General features: G+C 46.6%; 1 protein-coding gene across 3 annotated transcripts in view; it reads left to right on the forward strand.

The window, feature by feature from the left end:
- Nucleotides 1-17,132, forward strand: part of ITPR1 (inositol 1,4,5-trisphosphate receptor type 1) — a 327,538-nt gene that overhangs the window by 222,708 nt on the left and 87,698 nt on the right. The window lies entirely within an intron of this gene.

The raw sequence follows: 17,132 nt of genomic DNA on the forward strand, positions 1-17,132 counted from the left end.
TGTGCTGTTTAGATTTAACTATCTATAGACACTGCAGTTACTGCTCGGTATCAATTTCTCTACCTTTCAAGTGAAAAGTTCGATAAAACCACTTGAACTAATAACACCAATTTTGAACTAATAGGGAAGAGTCAGGCTAGATTAGTCAAAGATGCGTAGATGATTTTTTTGGTAGCCAGATAGGATATATATTTTAAAACAGTAATAAAAACTTGAAAGAATTCTTGACAGAAGTCCTTCATGAAGCAATTTTAGTGAATTTAAGGATATGTTTATAATTTTCATTTCAAAATGCCAATTGAATGTATTTCTTTAAATATTTTCTCATCCTCTTCTTCATGCAATCTTCCCTCTTTGTCAGGTCTTGAATAAGGGTTTACTTAGCTGTCTGTGTGGGCACACCTACATTTCAATAAGCTTGATTGAGATGTAATTAACACATCATAAACTTCATTCACCCTGATGTGTATATTTGACTTGACATTAAATTCTCGGGCCCGAACTCAAATTCAGAATCTGGATGAATGGAGTCATGGATCTTAGTGTAGACGAGAAGAAGCTAGCTAGGTTCCTGTGGGTAGGTTTGCCCTGGATCAGGTTACATTTCTCAGTGCTCCCTCTCCTAGGCACCCTGCCCCTTACACGAGCTGCACAGCCCCCCTTGAGAGCCCTGCCTTCCCGCACTCCAATCCCAGCTGGCCCTCACACACACTTGTGAAGTTCATTGTTAGGCACTGCCCTCAGTGGAGACTTCTGCTGGTGGCAGAGTCCACTTCATGCCCGAGTCATCGCTTTGGCACCAGAGCCGTGACACATTGGGATGGCTGTTTGATTTTGTCACATGAGAGTCTGATCATGAGCACGAATGGATCCTGTGGTCCTTCTCATCATTAAGATGTGGCCCACCTGCTACCGTGTCGGAATGGAAGCCATGCTCAGACATTCCATGTCTTTCAGCCACAGGATTTCCAGTGACTAGATCATTTGAACTAAACATTTATCGAGCACCCTGTAGGTACACAGTGCTTTAGTAGGGACTATAAGGCCGTGGTTTCTAGAAACAGGAGCCAGTTGGTCTCTGAGAATTTTCTCCAGGCATAGCCAAGTATGAAAAATGAAGGCAGTGTGGTGAGTTTTTCATAAATCACGTGTATTCAGTTTGAAGGTCCATCTTGCCATTTTATTTCTGGTATTATGTCGTCTCCAGTGTCTTTGCTTTAATGAAAAGATTTTGATAGCAGATGACAATTTTTTTCTTCTTTGTTGATTAAAGAAGTGGGAAACAGTACGTTATTCCTTCCACTTCCCAGTTTTCTTTTAAAGCTTTAGTAATTAGAGAAATCCTAGAATCCTAGAAGCCTGGTCTTCAAGAAATTGAAAAATCCAGCAAGAATATAAGAATGTAAACACATGGGGCGCCTGGGTGGCTCAGTGGGTTGAGCCTCTGCCTTCGGCTCAGGTCATGATCTCAGGGTTCTGGGATCGAGCCCCGCGTCGGGCTCTCTGCTCAGTGGGGAGCCTGCTTCCTCCTCTCTCTCTGCCTGCCTCTCTACTTGTGATCTCTGTCAAAAAAAAAAAAAAAAAGAATGTAAACACATGCACGTAGGAAGCTCTGTCTCAAGGTTAATGGTAATGCCATCCAAAAGGTAACAATGATAATGTGGAACCACCAAGAAAGAAGTAACATCTGTGTGAGGAGTCCGTGGAAGGTTTTTTGATGAGATTGATTTTGAAGGATGGCTATGGATCTGAAAGGTGGAAACTGGGTACGGATCTGCAGCATGGGGCGGCTGCATTGTGCTGCTTGGGAGAGAAGAGGAAGCCCAGGAAGTGCAGGAGCGGTAAGGGTGCTGGCAGCACAGGAATGGGGTGCCTCGGACTGAGCAGAGCCGGAGTAGGGCAGTGAATGGGGACTGGCAGCGGGAGAGTTTGTACACAACAGCAGGGCAGGCCTTCAAAGGGCTGTGGAGCTGCAATTTAGGGCTATAAATCTGGCAGTGTTGGACAGATGAGTTGAGAAAAGTAAGGTCCAGAAGGAGGCATCCCAGTAATTAAAAGCTAATTAGCAGTAATTTAGGGGAGAGCTAATGAGAACCTAAACTGAAAATAATTCTGTGATAAAATTGGCCATAATTTGGGAAAGGATATTTTCTAGGAGGGGCCCAGGGGAACTTTTGGGGGTGCTGGAGGTATTTATGGTTTCATGGGTACCTACCTGTTTCAAACTCAGTGACACATACAGTAGAAATTGGTATATTTTATTGTGTGTAAGTTATACCTCAGTAGAAAAGAAAAAATGAGGAGAAAAAGAGATACTGAACCTAGGGGTCCAAGAGGGTCAGGGACAGGCTATCATGAGTGCAGACTCTCTAACGCTCTCTGCTTGAGGCTAGAGCCTACACCTGTTGATAGTTCATAAACGTTGGCCAAAATGGCGCCTCAACGGATGTTGGAGATGAGAAGGTCAGAGGTCCCACTTGGCTCTTTGAGGCTTTAAAGAGTCTGGATGACGAGACGCGTGAAGGCACCATTAATTAAGGAATAATGAAGCATGGAAAGGACTCGCGGGGGCTGAGGGCCGCCAGCGCTAAGGCTGGCTGGCAAGATGAAGTCTGAGGTTCTGGCAGGATGCCGTGTTTTTCACAGTGTACCCCTGATGGTGATGGCAAGGCACACAGAAGCTGTTTTTCCTTCAAGTTCTTTATCTTGTAAAGTAATTATGAATATTAGTTTCATGTTTTCACACATTTATTACTCATATGCTCAGGCACCAGATGAAATGCCACGATAGAGTTCCAGTAGTTCAGCCTCATAGGGAGTGGAGAGGTTTTTCTCTTAAGGCAGCCAGCATGCCCTGAGTGGTGAGCCAGGGTGGGAGGACATAGCACTGAGGGCACATGTGCTCGCTCTTTCTTTCTCCCTGTCTCTGGTCCCCCCTACCCCACACCCCTTCGGTGACCTCAGAGGGTGGAGGGGGGAACGTAGGCACTGCTTCAGTAGAGACCTGTGGTTCCAGGAAAATTCATTCTAGCCCAGAGTTGAATGGTGAGATCTCCCTTGGCCCCAAGCTTCTCTTTCTCTGGAGAAAATGACGGGAACTCAGCTTGTGTATAGAGCCAGTTAAGGACAGGAACCTTGAAGCCCCAGGGGGAGTGATGTAAAATTTCATCCTGCTTTAGAGAAGCTGGTTTGAAGTAGTGCATGACCAGCTGGGAAGTGAGTCTGAGTTGGGTTAAAGCTGCCTTTGTGACTATTAATGATTGCTGAAATGCTGTAATCCATTAAAGGCAGGGTCAGTTCCAGCCGGAACTCTGTGCCCATTATCACTTCCTGGTCAGAGTGTCCTGTTACGGTCTTAGGAAGGGAAATTGGTCTCAGGTCAGGTGGACTCCCATAGAGGATTGTTGCTCAGTGACAAGCGGTAGAAGAGGCGATCACAGAGAAGCATGGAGGGCTACAGGCTTCCAAAACCATGTTGCCTATCCAGGAAGAGGGGTACAGAAGGACCCTTCTGCTTATGAGTACCTCTTCCTAGGATCTGGGACATGCTTTACATGAAGAAGGACGATGAGACTGACCTTCCAGTCTGGGTCTGTTTGAGATTAAGGAAGTTATTCCTGGGTTTTTGTTCCTGTTCTGTCGAGTGTGAGGCACAAGTATGGACCTCTGGGACCCTTGTCGGTATGAATCAGAACTTTCAAGCAGTTACTGGATTTTTTCCCAGGAATTCCTAGGACCTGGTAGTGATGGTTGGCTGGTTCCATTTCTGAAGTTTTCCTTGGCTTGTGAAAATAATTATTAAAACTATGATGATTGGACAAACTCCAGGTGAGCCATACGATGGAATATCTCTCAGCAATAAAAAGGAGCGAAGTATTGATAAATGCAGTGGCTTGCTTGGATGCAACTCAGAGGCATTATGCTGAGTAGAAGGAGCCAATCTCAAAAGGAGACATACTGTGTGCTTCTGATTATATGACATTCTCCAAAGGACAAGACTGTAGCCGTGAAGGACAGATCAGTATTTGCCAGGATTAGGGATGAGGGGACAATTGGACTGTAAAGGCCTAGCACAAGGGAGTTTTTTGTGTGATGATACCATTGTTTGTCCTGCTTTTGGTGGTGGCCACAAGAGTCTATCCATCTGTGAAAAATCTGTGGAACTGTATACCCAAAAAAGTCAGTTTTACTGTATAACTGTATAACAAAAGTAAAAACTTTTTGTAAAAAAGTTTTTAAAAGTTTTTAAAGTTTTTTTTAAAAAGTAAAAACATAATGATGACGATAATGGCCAATTAAGTGCTAACTGTGAGCCAGGAACTGTGCTCCAGTGTGTGTCTTGTATCATCTTATTTAATCCCCACACTCTCTAGAGGAGGCAGGTGCTGTAATTACTGCTTTTTACCAAGGAGGAAACTAAAGTGAAAAATCACTAAGGAACTTGCCCCAGATCATAGAGTCAGTAGGTAGCTGAGCCAAGAGTGGAACCAGAGCAGCTTGGCTCTATGAACACCTCCTTGCCTGTGATGGCTTCATTCTGTGGGATGATGGTAACGACCAGAGGAAGAATAGTAGGTGCTTTATAAAGAAAGATGACTTGCTCCTTCCTACAAGGTCAGTCCTTGTCATCTTCAGAGACAGAGGTCTCAGTGGGCCAGGGATGGGTCCATGGCTGCGGAGCTCAGTTGAGCAGACAGCAGGTCTAGCATCCATTCTCCCTGGGCTCGGACACTTGCTGTTGATGAAGTCCTTCCACTCAGCTGTCTCATTTGAGTGTCCAGTTGTGCTAGGAGCTATACCAGCCACCTGTGGCTCCCATCGTAGCCGTGAGGAGACTGAAGCTTCTTGGGGGCTCTGACTCACTCAGAGCTACAGAACTAGACCAAATAGCGTGTGCCTCTTGTCTCCTCCCGCTTCTCACCCCTCCTCCCATTTTAGTTCCATTGCTTAGCAGCACCCTCTGCATGGTGTGGCTTGAAGCAGTGGCCATTCTGACACCTGTCACATTCTGGGGGCTTTGGCTCAGCTGGGCAGCTCTTCTGCTCCTTGTGATCTTGGCACGGGCTCAGTTGGGTCATCGGCTGTGGTGGCCGCCTGTGTGGCTGTGGCGCCCGCCTGTGTGGCTGTGGCGCTTGGTGTTGGCTCTCAGCTGGGAGCTCAGTGAGGGCTGCCACCCAGATTGCCATGGTTCTCCTCCACATGGACTTTCCATGTCACTTGGAATTCTTAGAGCATGGTGGTGGGTTCTAAGTAGTGTTTGAAGAAGCAGAGAGTGGAGGCTACAAATCCTTTTAAGTCCTGGGCTGAGGGGGATTACTAGAATGTCACTTCTGCCATATTCTTTTGGTCAAAGGCGGTCACAGGTCAGCCCAACTTCAGAGGGAGGGGAGAAAAACCACCTCTGGTTGAGAGGAGGGCATATGCATAAAAGTAGGGAATTATGGGGGGGTGGACATGTGTGGAGACTGGCTCCGACACTCATTATAATTGATTGAGCATCTACCAGGGCCATTTTGACCCCTGAGATGAGTGCTAAAGTTTCAAAAAGAGAGAAACACCGTTGTCTGTCCTGGGGGAGCTTTGTTTTCTCAGAAAACTCAATCCCATCTTGCAGAAGGAACGCTCACGGTGTTCCTCTTTGGAGCGATCTGTGAATATTCAGCCTAGTCCTGAGGATAAAGTCACTGGGGCCTGTAGCTCCCCAAAAGTTAAGAATTTCACTGCGCAGACCTTGGATGATTCAATTATGGAAATCCAAAAATAAAGACACGTAGTGCTTGCTAGGGACCCTCATGGAGGGAGTTTGCTCCCTTACTCTGCAACCCTGTTATCTGTCACATCAGCACCTAAAGCCCTGAAATGACAGGAAGCCAAATTTAGGATATTTCCCAGCCTGGCATAATGGGATCCTAGCGACAGTGCCCTCAAGTCTTCTAGCATCTTCCATCTGTGCCTTGGCTTATCTGAGGGTAGATCTAACCTCCAAAAGTCCTCCTCCCTGGGTGCCATCGCAGCAGCTCGGACTTCGTGGTGAACGAACCCTCTGCTTATAGGAACAAGGAGATGATACCACCGCCCTTGGGCTCTGCAAGGGGTACTGACACGTTGCCCAGCCATGGAATCGAGCTTCACTTGGAGCAACCCCTGCTTTTCCTCCCCACTCTGGTTTCACCCCCTTCCTGCCAGCCCTCAGAAGGAATCTTTCCTTTCTGCTTGGTGTTTTGTAGCAAGTGGAAAACTATAAAATAAGCATTTGCTTATGAATTAATTTTTGGCACACGCAGGCTCAGCAAGCCTTACGGCACTTGCATATCCCTCCTTCGAGACCTTGCCAACTTCTGTGTTCCTTCCTCCGGAGACGTTCCCACCAGTACCCGGGGGAAGTTCCCTCTGCTTCCTATTCCCTGCAGGAGAGTAGAGGCTGTCCTCACCTGGAGAAGAGGAGGGGAGTAAGGTATATCTGTGGACATTATCTTGTGTTTTGGTTTTTTGGGTTTTTTTTTAGGAAATACAGATGTTCAGAGATGTATGTGTTGACAGGACCATAGAGATCCTCATAGCAAATGAAAGGGACAGACATAACACAAAATTTTTTTGGACTAATTGCTTCCGGTTGCAGAAGCACAGTGAATTTGATGTATCAAATGGTTGCCCACAGCTAATCCTATGCCAAGTCTAGCCTACAGACACACCCAGACAGGGCTTTCTTTTCTGCACGTACGCAGCTGGAGATGGAAAATGTGAGAAGTACTCCATCCGGAAACTGGCTTGCAAATTCATCCGAGAGAGATCCCTAGTCCTTGGGGCCTTTTCCCCACCACACATTTTTTTTTTTTTTTTGGTTTGGCTTAAGAAATCAGCCCAAGAGCCAGTATTAGATAAGCATTCTCCCACCCCTTCCAGAAGAAGTCACCAGAAGAGCACGTCGGAGAAGCATGTTGGTCTGGTTGCCTCTGACCCCGGTTCGAAGAGATATGAAGCCAGAGAGGGTGATCTGATTTGCGTTTGCTGGAAACGGAAGGCGGGTTTGTGAGGAAGAGCAGCCTTGGTTTGACAGGACACTCACCCTTAGAAGGAGGAGGAGATTGGTGTGTGAGCAAGTTACGTAAAAGGGTGTTGTTTTTGGCAGGGAAGAGAGAAATGAGTCATTTCTGAGTGGTGTTTTCTGACCTCAGGTTTTATCCATATGGGAAATGAGTGTGGCCTGCTGCAGTCTGAAGACTGCTCTGCACCCCACCTCCCACCCCACTGTGGGGGGTTTGGGAGCCATTGGAATTGAAATAAGAGGGAGGCAGGTGGCTTCTCCCCAGAAGGCTTCCCTGGACGCCCAGCCCTTCAGTTAAAGCTGGGAAGAGTCTGAACGGCTTCCTTTGAGAGTTGGTGGCAAAGGGTCAGAGACTTTGGGGACACCACCTCGAAGGGAAGCCTATGACGTAGGTAGGCGCTTGGCCTCTAGAGTGGAAACACCTGTGTTGGAATCCCAGCCCTGCCCGTGGTGAGTAGGGTGACCTTGGACTCTCTCAGGATGCTTTGAAACTCACACAGCTTTCTCATCTGTAAAATAAGAGTTAGAAAAACTAAGTCCCTTCCTCATGGAGCTGTTGGAAGGATAAAACAGCGGGACATAGGGGTGAAGCGCCTGCCCCAGGAGACAGTGCACACCTATGAGCTGCTGTCACGGGGACTGGTCGTTTGGAATGAGGAAGATCCGGGTTCGAGCACTGCTTCTGCCACGTCCCTCTTGAGCACCTGTGGTAAAGTCCTTGACCTCTGTCAGCATGGTAGCCAACTGGAGCGCGGGACAGTGGCAGTGTCCCCCTCACAGGGCTCACGAGACAGTTAGATAAGGTGACTCACAGAAGGTGCCTCATGCAGTTGCCACGGTTGTAGAAGATCTCAAAATTGGGTGATTATTTTTATGAATAAATGTTTTTTATTTAAAAAATGGACTTCAGGGGCACCCGAAGGCTCAGTTGGTTGAGCTCCTGACTCTTGATCTTGGCTCAGGTCATGATCTCAGGGTCGTGGGATTCAGCTCCACGCATATTGGGGAGTGTCCTTGAGATTCAGTCTCTCCTCCTCCCACCCCCGCACTCTCGTGTTCATGCTCCCTCTCAAATAACAAATCTTTTTTAAAAATAGACTTCATTTTTTAAAATAGGTTTCTTCTCAAGAAGTTGAATTCTGAGCTTTTGTTTCTGTCTAGTGGTTTATGATCCAGTGGGCCTAGGAGATGCTCTATTTTACCTTGTTTTCATCCTCAGTTCACCTAAATCCCACTGATGATATATTTGAAATGATGTTAGTGGTCCAGGAGGTTGGAACACTTCTGTGCCTTGAGTACTTGTTACTTACAGCGACAGACATTCTGGGTGAGGCGGAAAGTGAAGGGCAGTCCAGTACAGTCACTCTGTGGTTTCAAGTGCTCCCTGACCCAGGCCTTTACTTTCCTTTCCTTTTTTGGTTTTGCGGGGGTGGGGGTGTCTAATAATTACTTTGACATATATACCTTACCCTTTTACCATTCTTCTCCATTCCCAAGAAACTAGTGTGTCACCGAACAAAGGTCTTTTAAGATTTTTGGTCTCAAAATTCATTGCATTTTTTAAGATTTTATTTATTTGTCAGAGAGAGAGGGAGCACAAACAGGGGGATTGGCAGGCAGAGGGAGAAGCAGGCTCCCTACAGAGGAGGGAGCCGGATGTGGGACTTGATCCCAGGACCCTGGGATCATGACCTGAGACCAAGGCAGACACTTCACCGACTAATCCACCCACGCCCCCAAAATTCAGGTTTTGATAGAAACTCAACATTTAAAGATGGTTACCATGCTTGGGAACATAAGACATGAATGACTCTCCTAAAAAAGGAAAGTGACCCCTCACACAGCACAATCCTGGTCATGGCATCTCTCCAAGCGATGGTGAGCACTGGAGAAGGCATGTGCCTCTTGGCTTCGTTTTGTAGTTCGGGGCAAGAAATGACTGCAGGACTTGTCAGCACATATGTTTGTGGCTTGTCCTCATTTGGGTATGAGAAGCACAGTCCTGTTGATTTGCACCCTGGCTCATGATTTTAAAGGAATTGGAGACCCAGTATTATTTTTCTTTTTTCCTGAATAGTAAAACCAACAATTTAGGCAGAAATGGGCAGGTCCATATATCTGTTCTTCTGGCCTTCCATGAGAAGACTGAATTTATCAGGGGTTATTGAGAGATCTTTGGAAGCAGAATGTTTATCTCTTTCCCTTGTGCAAAACCTAGAAGCAGGAGTTGGTATCTAAGAGGTATCTTCAAAGGAATTCTCAGGTTTGCTGTGGTCTTTAAAGAGCAGAAAAAAATGTCAGAGAAGACTTGGAAAACATTATTATCTTGAAACATCATTTCATTTTATCCTATTAAATCTGCAACAAGCCCAGATTTTCCTTCTTTCTTTCTCTTCCTTTAGGGCTAGCCAGAGGTCTATGCTCTTCCTCACTTTCCTTAGTGACTTCTAAGGAGGGAATGCTGCTTACCAACTTCCCGGCTGACACCACAGTCTCCTCTGTTGGCTTGTGATGTGTTAGTCCAGAGCTTGGCAAACTATAGCCAGTAGGTCAAATCCAGTCTATGGCCTGCTTTTGTAAATAAAGTTTTATTGGAACACAGCCATGCTTATTCCTTTAGTATTGTCTCTGGCTGCTTTCATGCCGTGAGGGCAGAGTTGAATAGTTGCAACAGAGACTGTATAGCCTGCAAAGCCTAGAATATTTACCATTTGGCCCTTTATGGAAATCTCTGCCAACTCCTGTGCTTGATGAATCTTCACTGTCTAAATATTAATCTGTGGGAGGGAAAGAACCATGTCTTTCCCTCTTTGTTCTGTGCTCTTCATTTTCCGGTATGCAACAATGGGTTTTTAGTAAATATTCACCAGATGACCCATATGCTAAGTCCCAAGATATTTTGGCCACTCATTCGCCTAATAAATAGGAATTCAGAGAAAGAGAGGTTTCTACTTTTTCTTTCCTTTCTTTCTTTGTTTGTGTGTTCCCCCCCCCCCTCCCAGGGTGGGTAATGGTCTGCAGGGGCATTAGGATTGTGTTTTAGAAGACTTTTTTTCCTAGAGGTGATCTTCTTTTTCCTTCACTGTCTCTATTCAGATATATTCCACTACCCCTGTTTGTCCCCTTTCAACACAGATCTGGAATGCAGACTAAAGCAGCTCTTTCCTGTGGGGATTTGGCCTTGTGGCTCAAGAGTCCAGATACCTGGGATTGCAGGGTTTTCATCTGTAAGCCCTCTCTGACCATCCTGCCTCAGACCACCACATTTTAAATTAGTCACTTCTTTATGGCCCAGTGCTCTGCTATTTCTGTACCTCCTACAAAGGTTTCCTACTGGCCTCGGGGCATTTAGTTAACATTAAAACGTCTGAAATGTTGGAGCCTGGGCTCCAGCCTGTTTGTCTTTTTCTCCAAACTTCCTGGGTGACCTCATCTACTCCCATGGCTTCCAGCTACCGTTCATGCCAGCAACTCCCAAAGGTGTAGCTCCTGACTCCACCCCTTTGCTGATTTCCAGATTTCTGTTCAAATCTCTGTTGGCATCCCTACCTGTGTTAATTCTAGGTTAGGATGACCTCGGGTGCACCTGTCACCCCTGCTGCTCTGCCCCATTTGTCCTCTTATATTTCACGCGCTGGCCAGCGGGCTCACCAGCAGCCCTCCTTTCCCCAGGGGAGATACCTGGATGTCTCTGGCCTCTTTCCTCTCCTGCTGTTCATCAGGAGCTCATTCGGTGTCCACTCCACCTCCCAGTAATTTAATGGTCAGTTAGGACTTGTAATGAGCCAGACAGTTGGCACCTTGAGGTTAAATGACATGACCATATTGGCCCCACTAGGGTCAGGGGAGCTGGGGTTTGAAATGAGGCACTCTGGCTTCAGAATTCCTACTACTGACCACCATGCTATACCGCCTGCCAGCATGGGACTGTCTGAGTTCTAAGCCTGATTCTTTCTCACCTGGATAACTGGGATAGCCTCTTAGAGGCCTCCCTACCTCTGGGCATTTTCTACTTCCATGCTGCTGTCAGTGATATCCCCCAAACAGAAACTTGACCACTTCATTTCCTGTCTTTTTTTTTTTTTTAAGTTTTATTTATTTATTTGACACACAGAGAGAGACAGAGAGAACAGGAACACAAGCAGGGAGAGGGAGAAGCAGGCTTCCTGCTGAACAGGGAGACTGACACGGGACTCGATCCCAGGACCGTGGGATCATGACCTGAGCTGAAGACAGACGCTTAACAACTGACCCACGGAGGCGCCCCTCATTTCCTGTCTCAACAGCCTAATGCAGATGCTGGAGTTCACTGCCACTATGATGAAATCCAGTGGCGCCCTACGTGGTCTGGCCCTGCCTGGGTTTCCCTACCCACACTGCTACTCTCTTGTCCTGCAGCCGCATCTGTTCCTTTGCCAGTCCCTTCTGTGTACTCAGATGCCTCTGCTCTGTGTGGGACAGGCCCTGTTTCCCTCTGCCTAGAATACTTCCCAAGCCCTGTCTGAAATGTCTCCTGTTCTGGAAACTTTCTCTTGATCCCCTGAGGCAGAGGAGTAGTGATCCCCATGTCTGGGCTGTTCATTCACTAGAGCAGTCACTGCACTTGAAGTGGAGGTTCAGTGTAGGACCCGAGGGAACAGAAACCAAGTTTGTCTTCAACCCCAAGTTCCGTAGAAAAGTCCCCGTGTGTGTGAGGTGAAGGGAACTCGGTCTGTACATAACGTATCAGTGGAGAGAATCCTACCCTGTAGGGTCCTTCTGAGAACTAGATGAGATGTATGGAAAATGCTCAACTCAGCAGGCTGCTTGACACATTGTAATTGCTCATGGTTACTTTTTGGTTGTACATTTTTCTCCCTGCTCGCCCCCCCCCAGGAATGTAATTTCTCCCAGGATCCAGCCTCTGTCTGACTCCTCAGCATCAGGACCCTGGTGGGTGCTCATTAAATATTCTAAGCGTTCACTGAAGGAATACAAGTTCTGACCCTCTGTGGCCATCTTAATACTCTCGCCTTATTGTCCTTTTTTGAATAAAAGCATTAGGATGTGAAAATTTGTGGTTAGTGGTTGTAACAACTATAAAGGGCCTCCTTCTTTAGGGGTGGAAGGGAGTTAAGTTTAGCTGAGTTCACGGGCAATACATCATGTGAATTTGAAGGATTATCTTTATGGTGCCAGGAGCACTCGGGGTCTATTTCTTCTTCTTCTTAATAACTGCAGTAGTAGGAATAATGAAGACCAGAATCTGAATGTTCGTGTTCCAGGAGTGAGGCCACAGGCCTTCTCTGCATGATCTCATTTACTCTTTATGGTGATCCTGTGTGGGTCGGTGCTGCCATGACCCTTTTTTTGTTAAAGGGGAAATAAAGGATCCAGGAGGTCAAGTTACTTGCTCAGGGTCACCGAGCTAGCTGGTAATTGTGTCCGGGTTTATTTCCTGCCACAGCCTGAGGTCTCAGCCCTCTGCATTGCTGCCTCCCTGTATAAGAAGTATGAGAAGACTCCATTAATTTCCTTGGCACAAAGGTGGCCCACATCCCCTCCCTGGCTGGGAACCAAGAAAGGGCTATGGACCCCTTTCAAGGACCTGGCCTCTGTTAATCAGGCAAAGTGGTATTTGTGGCTTCATCTCGCTTGGTCTTTCGGCGGATGGACTCTTTGTGGAGAGTGCGATGCCTTCCGAATACAGCACTAGACAGTTTGTGTGGCTAGTGTCTGTGCTTTGGTTATAATATTGGCCTGTAAACGACAGAGAAGGAAACCGTGAAAGTCTTTCTCTTTCAGGCTTGCTGTCTTGTTTGCCAAATAAAAACTCTCAAGTGCCATACGTGCTGCTTCCCCTCCAGCAAGCTCCAAGTTCCCAGGTCTACGAAAGTTAATGGAAACTCGCTTGCATAACTTCCTCTCTGTGGAGACAGAGGCGGCTTGTTTAATTAGTGCTTCTATGAAAGTTTGGATGACATTATTAACAATTTGGGGGTTTTACTTGCATCGAAGGAAGCACATGCCCTCTGGCATAATGTGAGGCTTGTTAGCGCTCATTTTTTACTCATTTTGTGCAGAGAGGCTCAGTACACAGAATTCTCCCCATATTTGAGTCTTTGGTTAGTTGAAGAATATTCATTTTGGGGGGAAAAAAAGGAAGAGTTCCCATTCTAGGGCAGGAGCTGTGCATGGTGCCGTTATGTACTTTATCTGGGCTAGATCGGATAGCTCCAGTTACAGAGGAGGAAGGGGAGGCTCAGAAGACCCAGAGTTTGGGCACCTGGGTGGCTCAATCAGTTAAGTGTCTGCCTTCTGCTCAGGTCATGATCTCCGGTCCTGGGATCGAGCCCCGTGTCAGTTTCCCTGCCACTCCTGACTGCTTGTTATGTGCTCTCTTTCTCTCTCTGACACATTTTTAAAAAAATTTTAAGATTTTATTTATTTTTGAGAGAGAGAGAGAGCATGTGCACAAGCAGGGAGAGCAGCAGGTAGAAGGAGAAGCAGGCTCTACACTGACCAAGGAGCCCAATGCAGGACTCAATCCCAGGACCCTGAGATCATGACCAGAGGCCAAGGTAGACGCTTAACCCACTGAGCCCCTCAGGAATCCCAAGAGCCAGAGCTCTTAGCCAAAGTCACCCAATTAGCAAAGCTGAGATTTGAACCCAAGTCTTCCTCTCAAACATCTTCTCACCTCTCTGCCCTGCCAGAAAGCCTTGGAGATGACAGGGTCCCATGCCAGGGAGTTAACTCGGTGCTCCATTTTCACTGAGGGGCTGTGCACCCTGGAGAGCAGTGTCTGTGTTGATTCTGTTGGGGCTGGGGCCAGGAAGCATTGGTTATTTCATCCAGGAGGCAAGGAATCCCTGCTTGGTTCTACCCCGAGTTTTCAAAGTCATCCCACCAATCTGCACAATGGAGAGTTTTATAATAACGCATGAGCTTTTCTGTAGTTTCCACTGGTGTCCTTCACTGAGTCGCTTTCCCTGGTCAAAGGTGAACTCGTCCCTGACATTAAAAGGGCTCCTATTCAGTTATGCGTCTTGGAGTTTTCTGGAATTCATGCTGGCGGGGAGAGTGGGGAGGGAAAGCCAGAGTGCACTGCAGATGGCTGTCGCAAACCCCTCTACTATTTCCAATTAGTGGATGCATGTGTGAGTTGTATGCCTGTCTTATATTTACAAGAGGAAGTATCCCGTTTAATTTTATTTTCACACCACAAGCCCGAGTGTTAAGAGAACATGGTGTTTTAACACTCCCTCGGTTATCAGCTGCGGCGCGGGGGTTGTGTATTGTCACATACAGTCTTCCGAGTATATTTCTACATTTGTTACCTGGCAACATTGCTGCGTCGGGACATGGAGATGTGTTGGTTCCTACCAGATCTGCACTGTTCATACTGTAGAAGGTAGAGCCTGTTTTTCTGGCAAGAATTTACAAAAGGAGAAGGCAGGAGGCTGATGGAATTCAGCCGAGGGATGGGCGGAGGCACTGCAGTCACCGTGCCCAGGCTAGGGGGTCACCAAGGGACGTGGATGCTTGTCCTGCCTGAGTCTGGGCATGACTGTATTGTTGCCCACCCACCAGTTCTGATGGGAAAGGAAAGCCCCTTCTAGGGATGACAGGCACTGCGTCTCTTGCTGGGGTCACTATCTGAGCTACCTAGAGACCTACAGGCTCTTTGTTTAGCTGAGGCGCTGCATTAAGAACACTGTGTATGGAATTTAAATGCTGAGTGGGGCCTGTATATACTCTCAGGCTCTCCTAGCACAGTCACCCCCACCGCCACACCCTCTGTGATGAACCCCTTCCAAGACGTTTGTGTTCAAAACCCTCCCGTCACAGGTTTCACAGTCCTCTTGGTTGAAGCTACACTTCCGACTCCAAGAAAGCTCTCGGAGACCTAGGGCATTGAATTCTCCAGCACCTGTGACATTTCTTGACAAACGCCTGAGAGGGGCAAGTTCCCATGGCAACAGTTTCTAAAAGAGTTCTGTGGCATCAACAGGTTAGACGAGGTATCCGAGTCACGGAGCTCTGCAGTGCGTCCCGCAAACACGTCTCCTGTTCAGTTCCTCCGCGCCAAGGTGCCCAAGGGGCAGTCTGTTCAGAACGCAGCCCCAGTAGACACTGGAGACCTGGCCAGGTTGGGCTGGGGTTCAGGGCACGTTTGTGTCTCACTGCAATGCTGACTTTTGAAGGCGTCTCTGAGGAGGAGTCCTTTTTAGTCTATTGGACTCTTAATGTCTTGCCTTTTAAGAGAGAAAAGGAGTGCTGGTTATGCCTGGTGGCATTTAGAAGCCATCAGTTAGCTTTAAATACACACACACACACACACATATATATACACATATATATTTTTTTACGTGCTCTGTTCTCCTTTAGAAAATCCAAGAAGCCATTTTATTAATGGTTCTTGGCTCTTGGGAATTAATATTACCCCTAGCATGATCAGAAAGTGTTCTAGGAAGAAGCTATACAATTCCTAAAGATTGATATATATATATATATATATATGATATTGGATATTTTTGTATACCTGAGCAAGACCTGACCCTGAGGGTTCCAAGCTTGGCTGATTTGTCCTGAGCACCCTTAACTTGGAAATCTATATCCTGCTGTTTAAACTTTAAGATGATCCCTAACTTGATTAAAGTCCCCAACCAGTAGGCCGAGGAAAATGCTTCAGAAAAAACAAGGTCATGCTGCATTTTTTTTGGTAAGCACAGGAATCAACAAAGAGATGTTATATAACTTCTATTTATATCCTCCTTGCTCACTATCTGCAGGCAGACAAGAGTCGCTGAGAAGGGATTTAATGAGCTCTCTGGGTTTGCTCACCTTCCTGAGCTGGTAGGAACCAGCTTGTTCTCAAGTGCGTCAGCAAAGAATCTGGCTGTGGGTGGGCGGTCGGGGTAGGTGGACAGACTTGTTGCCATGGTGTTCTTTAATTCCCCTGTCTCTCAGAGATCTCACTACCCCCCTTCCCTGACTCCTTCCTTTCCCCCCTTTTCTTTCTTTCGTCTTTCTTTCTTCTTCTTTTTTTTTAATCTATAAGCTTCCTTGTTTCTCACACCTACTCATGATTCTTGGAGCTGTCTCCGGAAACAGAATATTTTTCCTCTCCCCTCTCCCCCCACCCCATTGTGGAGCTCCAGGACATCAGAAGAGTTTCTGTTAAGATATATTATGTTCACCCTCTCCTATTTCTTTTCCCATGATTTTTTTTTTTTTAATTACCCAGCCCCTCCATTATAGGGACCAATCCCAGAAGCCTTTAATCTCACCCAATAGAAGCTTAGTCTTCCCTGTTGGATTGCCCCTAAACGGGGTGGATTCCACTGTCAGTCGTAGGAATGTTGCTCTGCCCCAAAGAAGAAGGGCTGTTTGTATTTCCCTACATCCTCCTGTGTGCTCTTGCCCTGGGCAGATGTCTCTTGTTTCACCTAGCACATTATAAAATAGAACCACAGGAAAGCAAGAGAATGTGTTTGTCCCACAGTGATAATTCCTGGAGCTTGGGCAATTTCTGGTACCTGTAGGTTGTAGGTTGAAATTATTCAGCCTGCACCAAAAAAAAAAAAAAAAAAAAAAAGAAAGAAAAAAGAAAAATATGGTGGGGGCTATTGTGGCTCCTCTCCCCAGTTCTCAGCAGGGAAGTGGAACTGCCATTCAGAGAAGTTCCCTATGGTAGCCCCCAGGAGTGCCCACCACAGAGCCTTCTGAGATGGGCCTGCATTACCATCCACACTCCCACCAGAGCAGAGGTATCGGAAAGATGTGAGTAGGGAAGTTTTCATGAAATGTTCTTAGAAAAGAAAAAGCAGTTCCCAGGAGGACAGGCTTAAAAAAAAAAAAAAAGCCAAAACCCACCCCTGCCTTGCCCAAGAGTTGTGCAACTCTTAATAGCAGTAGCCTGTTTGAATAATCAAAGGCAAGCTGACTTCCCCTTATTAACTTCTGTTAGAGACATCTGCATAAAATATCCCCAGATTCCAGACCAAGAAGGTAATTTTTTTTTTCCCCTCCGAGTAACTGGAGGGACTTTCCCTTTGGAGCTCTTCCAGCAGAGTTAACTTCATGGTTGAAAATATTTTCTCAT

The sequence above is a fragment of the Lontra canadensis genome, unplaced genomic scaffold, assembly GCF_010015895.1.
Source record: "Lontra canadensis isolate GAN:19392208 unplaced genomic scaffold, GSC_riverotter_1.0 scaffold34, whole genome shotgun sequence".
NCBI classification, from domain to species: domain Eukaryota; kingdom Metazoa; phylum Chordata; class Mammalia; order Carnivora; family Mustelidae; genus Lontra; species Lontra canadensis.